The sequence below is a fragment of the Zosterops lateralis genome, assembly GCF_965231275.1.
Source record: "Zosterops lateralis genome assembly, chromosome: 11".
Taxonomy (NCBI): Eukaryota; Metazoa; Chordata; class Aves; order Passeriformes; family Zosteropidae; genus Zosterops; species Zosterops lateralis.
Window position 1 is genome coordinate 8,047,127 of NC_139771.1, and position 7,545 is coordinate 8,054,671.

At 45.2% G+C, this 7,545-nt stretch overlaps 2 long non-coding RNA genes across 4 annotated transcripts; one reads left to right on the plus strand and one right to left on the minus strand.

Moving 5' to 3' along the window:
* Positions 1-274: 274 nt before the first annotated feature.
* LOC310913876 lies at positions 275-7,308 on the plus strand. 3 transcript variants are annotated; one of them, XR_014590915.1, is made up of 4 exons: positions 275-1,210; positions 1,474-1,553; positions 5,228-5,292; positions 7,118-7,308. It is a non-coding gene; the product is annotated as an uncharacterized lncRNA (long non-coding RNA). The 3 variants fall into 3 exon arrangements; XR_014590916.1 differs by having other exon boundaries at positions 275-1,179; XR_014590917.1 differs by lacking the exons at positions 275-1,210; positions 1,474-1,553 and adding an exon at positions 4,799-5,144.
* LOC310913877 lies at positions 1,177-5,236 on the minus strand. The gene is made up of 3 exons (XR_014590918.1): positions 5,157-5,236; positions 2,101-2,235; positions 1,177-2,001 (listed from the first exon to the last, which is right to left on the minus strand). It is a non-coding gene; the product is annotated as an uncharacterized lncRNA (long non-coding RNA).
* Positions 7,309-7,545: the final 237 nt, after the last annotated feature.

Genomic DNA, 7,545 nt, shown 5'->3' on the forward strand with positions numbered 1-7,545 from the left:
AACAGAGCCTAGATTTGACACATGAACAAAATCTGTGGGATTTAAAGCTGTGCAAGGACCTCGGGTCATCTGTGCAGCTGCTCACCTCTTACCTGGCACCAGCTGCTGTGAACACCCCAGAGACACAGGATTTTAGCCTCCAAAGACCTCTGGTGATTTGACTCCCTCATCTGTGTGTCAGAGAGCCCAGAAGATCAGCCCTCTGCTGCAGGGAGCTGGCAATGCATCTGTTTAGCAACTTTCCTAGCAGTGCAAGAGGTAAGAATAGGAGAGGTGGATAGCAAAGTCCAGCTTCATCATTTCTAGTAAGATCAGATGAAAATACTGAGGAATTATTTTGTTTAACATGAGAATAGGAAATAGTTTTAATATTCAATGTGATTAATTTACAACAAATCCTAAGTGGATTAATTATGCATACATCATGTTTCTTTTCCCAGATGATCGTTCATCCAGACAACTCTGCAAACCAACAATTAGAGCAGAATTCCCAGGTCTCTGACAATATTCTCTGGTGCTCCCAGGCTCAGGCTGCTCAGCTGAACGATGGATGGGCTGTTCAGCAGCTGAGCACAGCATGTGGAATGATAAAGCATCATGCAGGACAGCCCGGGGCTCCTGTGCCAAAGGAGTTTCAGAGCAAAACTTCCAGTAAACTGGTGTTTCCTTGCTTCCAGCCATTTCCTCCTGGCTCCTAAATGGTGGCCAGAGGGTGAGGTTGGTTGTGGCCTGGTTTGTCTGCAGTTCCAAAACAGCTCATCACCCCACGAGCCTGTGAGGGAAGCCTTTGGTATTTTTCCAGTCATTAGTTTTTCACAATTATTAATCTGAGGGTTGCTTAATTGCTAAGTCTCCTTCTTTTAGATAATGTGAGAGAGGTGTGAAGGAAGTGCTGTCCAGACACAAACCGGTCCCTTCTCAGCTTCAAAGGGCAAATAGAAATTCTCTCCCTGTTCCTTCTCTTGGGCTGTGCTGACACTGCTCAGCCCTTGCTGAGCTCTTGCCAAGGCTGCAGCCAGGGCAGGGCCCTTTCCCAGCTCCTCCTGGGCAGCAGGAGCTTTGTGGGACAGGTTTGGAGAGCTGTCTCCTGAAAGGAGTGCAGGCAATGTGTGCAGGAGGAGCCTGTGGTGGATTCTGTGGGTCATGTTTCAGCAGACAGTTACTGCAGCCTGCTGCAGGGTGAAGCAGGTCCTGGTGTCTGTGTAAACAGGTACTTAGGCAGATGTTGAGAAGAAACTCCTCCCTGTGAGGGTGGGCAGGCCCTGGCACAGGGTGCCCAGAGAAGCTCTGGCTGCCCCTGGATCCCTGGCAGTGTCCCAGGCCAGGTTGGACATTGGGGCTTGGAGCAGCCTGGGACAGTGGGAGGTGTCCCTGCCATGGCAGGAGTGGCACTGGGTGGGCTCTGAGCTCCCTCCCCACCAAACCAGTCTGTGATTCTGTGATTATTCTATCTTTATTTTCACTTGTGAACAGATTCCAAGTCTCCAGTGGTTTCACTGCCTGCAGCACAAACGGAGCTGCTCCATCGCCGTGTGCACTTGCAGGGGGAGATGGTGAGCTCACAGTCCTGCTGTCCTTTCTCCAGCAACTATAAACACCAGGCCTTTCTCAAGTTTTCTATTTTCATTCTATATTTTTATAATTAATTCTCTCTCCCCTCAGAATCTTGCTTAATTGTCAGTCCTGGAATAAGTCCCATTTTTCTCTGGCATGGTGGGAATGTGCAGGATTTCTGCTGGCTGCCTTGATGCCTGTAGGTTTGGGGCTCAATGTGCTTCTGCAGAGCTGTGCTCATGCTGGAAGTTAGACTTTGTCTTTATAGACTGTGTGAGATGAGCAAGGAGGATTTTAAGTTCCTCACAGCAGAAGCTGTGTCCATTTGGCACCTACTGCCATTCCAAGGCAGGCTGTGAAGTCTCCAGAACAGTTTGATGATGCAGTATTAAAACAACTTTCTGCCAATGCTGGGAACCTGCCATGGCTTGGCTGAACTACCTGTAGCTAAAGAACCACATATGAATTTGCATTTTCAGAGGGAATTTCCTGTGAAGTCTGCACTTTTTTAGTGACAGCAGCCTATTCAACACTGCCTTGGCTCACCTGGAGCTCTCTTGGCTTCCACTGAGTGTCCACGTTCACATTGTGACTGTTGAAAAGTTATCAGAGAAGCTGTTCCATGTTTTCCAAGAAGCTGTTTTGAGTTCTCTGCTAAATGCTAAGCAGAGCTCTGCTGTGCTGCCATTTTTGGTGAAATTTCAAATGGTTTATTTTTGTGCTATGATGAATTTTAATAATTGCTATAAGTATGCTATTAGTCAAAATGAAGGAGAAAGAAACCCAATTATTAAACTAGACTGCTGTGACTGGAATCTATATCTGATATATTAAAGCCCAACTGTCATGCTTAATAATTAACCCACTGGCAATACTGGAAAAGAAAATGAACATTAATAATGAGTTAACTGATCATTAATTCTTTTTCCTCCTGCCATTAGAACAATATCTTGCAGTATATCAATTAAACAATAATTTTACATCATATACACTCTGGCTTTCGCCAGTGCTTTGCTAACTCCTGCTTTCCCCACACCACTTTTATGGAATTAATGCTTTTTTCCAAGTCTTCCTTTGCTGACTTGGCCTGTGTAAGGCCTGAGGGAGCCAGTACAGGGTGCAAATGTTACTCAAAATGCCCTGTTTGCACCTGAACCAAAGAGGAATTGTAGGAGCATCCACGGACAGGGACAAGGAACTCTGCTGACCTGAGATATTCTAGAATACATGGTTTTATTGCAAGGGTCATGGGTAGAAAGGGCCTTGCCTTCAGCCACCAGCCTCGGCTGAAGGGAAGTCCCAGAGAGAGAGAGGGAGAAAGAGCAAGAGGGTAAGAGCTGAGAAGAGGGGAGCAAGAGAGCAAGGTGGCAGGGTCAGAGTGCAGGGGGAAGAGAGCAGAGTTAAGAGAGCAGGGATAAGAGAGTGAGAGAGAGCCAGAGAGTAAAGGGAAGAGAGAGCTAAGAGAGTAGGGGGAAGAGAGGCTAAGAGAGCCAGAGAGAGAGGTGGCAGAGGGAAGAGAGAGCTAAGAGTAGGGGGAAGAGAGCAAGCCAAGAGCAAGAGAGTGAGAGCATGAGGTCTTTATTACAATACATTATATCTCCTTTTGTGATGAATATTCTAATTTACAGTGACCAACCAATACAAGACACAAAATTCTATAGAATTTACATACAGCCTATAAGAACTACTACATTACCATACTGTGTTTTATTTTAAACTCTAAAAACTACTCTTTAGACTTTTCTGTTTTGCTACATTGACCTTTGGATCCCTTAGTCAGCAGAAAGGTATTGTTCAATCAAAAGGGATTCTCCTTCAGCTGGCCAGGCTATTGTCTTTAGGCTATATAGTAACTAAGACTCAGTATCCTACAACTCAAAGTAAGCTTCCATTTCTATTTCGATTCTAGGTTTCATATTTTCAGAATCTTTTGCTAAGCAATTATATTTATAGGGTTTCCCTGATTCATCTTCCCCAACAAGGAATGATCCACATCCCCACTGACAGATGCTACTTGTGAGGACTTTCTGAGTACTCTGAGGCTTCTGATTTGGGTCCAGCAGGTTGGGAGACAGTTCTCTGCACAGGAAGGCACCTGCCAACCCTGAAAGGTGTGCTGGTGTCACTTGGAAAGCCCCACCTTTGGTGGAATGGCTTCATGACCAAATTCACCCCAAATTATTTCAAAAACCTGGGGTTTTTCAGTGATCAGTGTTCTTGCAGGGAGAATGGATAGGCTCTCATTAGGCCATGCCCTCAGTCACACGTGGGAACTGGGAACAACCTCAAGGGACTCATTTGAATTTGGATTTGTGTCTGTGCATCTTGGAAAGCTCTGCCAGCTTCATCTTGCAGTCCTTGCAAAATGCACCATTTGGGCTCTGAACCTGCTGGTATTTGCAAGGGAGTCTGAGAAGCAGTAGAAACATTGCAGAAATTTAGAGTGCTACCTGAAGTTATTGCAGAGATGATGATCCCCTGTGTGCATGGCAGAGGAGAGCTGCCCTCTGAAATGTTTTGAGGACTTCAGTGCTCACCAGAGAGCTTGGGATAAGCCAGATCCCTTTGCACATTTACCTTTTTGTTTGATTTGGGTTCTTATTTGAAGAGGAGCCCAAACTCTCCAAACAGAAACCTGGACTTAATGATGTCAATAAGAGCTTATCATATACAGGGCAGTGCCCACAGTGTCCCCAGTGGGCTGGAGGGATTGATTTCTTTTGCCCTTGCTGTTACTGATGAGAGGGCTGGCTTCACACACAGCTGTGTTTGGGAATGGCTGAACTTGAAAACACCTTTTTTTTTTTTTTGCCCATCCTCCACAAAGGCAGGGTGTGCTTGGGCAAGAGCATTCACTGCCCACTGCTGCCTTTGCCCTTCCTTCACCTGCTGTCCCCTGGGCATGGTCTGTAAGGTCACTTCCAAGCCAAACCCATCTGTGATTCCCAGTGCTCTGATGATTCCCCTGCTTCTGTGATTCCCACTGCAGTCCCAGTTCCCTCCTGGATTCCCAGTCCTGCCAGGAGCCATGCACAGCTCCCATGACCAAGTGTGACCAGCTCCAGCCTGGCAGGGAAGCCCCAGGGCTGGGGATGTTGTATCCAGGAGGGCAGAGCTGAGCTGGCTCCAAAGCAGCAGCAGCAGCAGCCCCCGTTCACCAGAACGTTCAAATTCAGTGGAACCTATTTCCTGAAGGACGTTAAGCTCCAGCTCAGGGTTTCAGGTTATTCCAGGAGATCTCCCCGTGAGCTTGCCCCAGAGGTCAGCTGCTCCCGAGCACAAAAGCAGCAGGAAAACGACTTCCAGCCCTCACCTTGGTGCCAATAAAGTGCATGATGAAATACCAGAAAAGCGCCTATGAAAGAAGTTGTCCTGCAGCTTGAGAAGGAAAAATAAAGGAAATCCCTGGATTTAGGAGTTGGTTGTAGGACTGAGAAAGGAAGGAGTGCTGCTTTTGCATGTGAAAGAGACATCAAAGGATCTTTAGACTGAAAAGGGATAAACATTCTTTGCAGAGAAAACTTTCCCCAGTGTGAAGCTAGCGGGAGCAATGGTGGGAGCAGATCAGACGGTGACTCAGTGCACGGAGGGTATTTACTCACCCAGTTACTTTAGATAAATCCCCCCCGATGCCGACGTTATCTGACACTTTTCATTTTTCTGTGTTTACCAGGAACCAAAGTACAAGTCTCTACTCCAGGAACCATTGCCAAGGAGATGATTATTCATTAACTCTGGGTAAGGAAGAATGGGCTTAGCAACATCTAAGATCTCTGGGGGGAGTATCTACATTAATTTCCTGTCAAATTCCTGTTGGTATTCTGTGTAAGCATTACTCCAAATTAATAATGCAAAATAACTAGAAAGTAGCAAAAATCCCAAGGCAAATATTGCAATTTTTAGCCAGAATGGGTTTAATTGGTATTGTTTTATGCATCCTTTGCCTCTGATATGTGAACTATTTCTGGTGCTGTTACCTGAATAATTGACTGTGCACTTTCTAGAGAAACTCCAGCTAAAGGACATTTTACCACTCAATTAGAAATGGTGGAAAAATAATTGCTAATAATGTGTTTGGTTGATTTTCACTATCACTGTTGAGCATATTTCTTATTAATAAATGCCTTCATTAGCAGATCAGTGTCGTAGAATATAAATAAATTATTTGGGATGCTTCCCTCCCATCAGTCACTGAATACATTTTTCTTGACTATTTCTATTCATTAAGCCAGCTGCATTCCATTAGGAAAACAATATAAACCATAGTTCAGGGAAAGACTCTGTAATACTTTAGAAATCCACAGCAAATATTTCTCTCATATCAACATTTTTATAGCTATAATCTTTTAACCTGGAACCACCTTGCCCTGGGTGTAATTTGCAGAAATCACCAGAACCTTTGGGATGAGCAGGGGTGTGTGTGTGTGTGTGGATCCCAGCTCTGCTGGGACACAGAGGGGTTGTGACAGGGGAAGGACATCGGGCTGTGCATGGCCTGAGGGGTCTGAAATGAGCCCTTGGCTCTGTGGGGCTGAAGTGCCTGCAGGGCAGCAGAACCCAAGCACAGCCTTTTCTGAGGGGAGATGGTGGAGACTGGGCCCCTTAGGAAATGCAGGAGGGCTGGTGCTGCTGTCCCTGCCTGCCCCAGAGCTGGACTTCAGCATCCTTTTACACTGAAATGTCCCCTAATAACTGTACCAATTAATGACTGTTTGGCAGTGGGAGTTGAATGCAGTTCATGCTCATTGCTTAAATCTTGGGAGAATGTCTCACCCTGGCAGCAGTCTCATAGTACCCACCAAAGCACCCACTACCATTCTTCCCACAATCAAATGGGAAACCTCTGAGCATTTAACGTTATTGCCTATAAATTCTCCACCTAATCATCCAAAGAGGAGCCAGCATCATTTTGATGTTTAAGCAGGAATAATCCCCTTTTCATTTCAAGAGTCTACTCCCTGGTTTTTATTCCTGTGACTAATTGATGATGCATTCCTTGCTGATAAATGCCCCTTAGTGTGGTTAGTGGCAGAAATTAATGAAACCATAAATTGCACATAGTCTGTGGTGATCCTTCCCTTTGCAGTCTGTCTGGGAGACGAAATTCCTCGGCAGTGCAGTGTGTCAGGGGATGAGAATGCCTTTGTTCTGGGGAGAGCTGCAGCATCACAACCACTTCAAAGGTGCAGGGGAATGAGAGCCCTGATCTGGTGTGACACAGCACTCCCTGGCACTGCATTGCAATGCTGGAGGTGGGTGAGAAAGAAAAGGATCGAATACCATCCACAAAACAACCCATGGCTATGAGGGGAAAAACAAAAAGGAAAAGAGGAAAAAGACTAAAACAGAAAGGCCAAATTCACTCTTGCCTGGTAAATGCTGTCTTGGGATCTCTGACACCACTTGGGGCTCCATGGAGTGTTGGCTGAATGAACTTCCAGTGTTGTATCACAGAACTGAAGTTGAGCTCCTGAAGGCATTTCCTGAACTACTAACTCAAAAGAAAGTACATAACTCTTCTTTTAATCAGGATTTTTTCTCTTACATCTTTCTTGTTCCTTAGGTACAATATATCTGATGTCAAACTTGACAGGAACATGGAATATTGCCCAAAGGTAGTGATGAAATACCATCCGGTGCCTTTTTGTCTCCAAAGATTTGCAGGTTAGACTGGTGCACATGTACACAGTGCGCTCTAACAAACTGCTGTGCTGGTTTGGGCTGCCATAGTGATGCTGGTTTTGCATTAAATTTTTTATCTGCTCTCTATGTAATTATGCTCTATGTGGTATCATATTATTTCCGACTTGGATTGCTTCAATCATTTAATGAACATACTAGAAAAATTCTCTTTACAACTGTCTTGAAGAATCTGGAGAGGTTTTTGCTCCTACTGATGGACCCTGATATGAAATGACCTGTGAGACACAAATTCTATCACTAGGCCAATGTTCGAGTCAGTGACAAAATTGATATCTGTTTAAAAAAGAG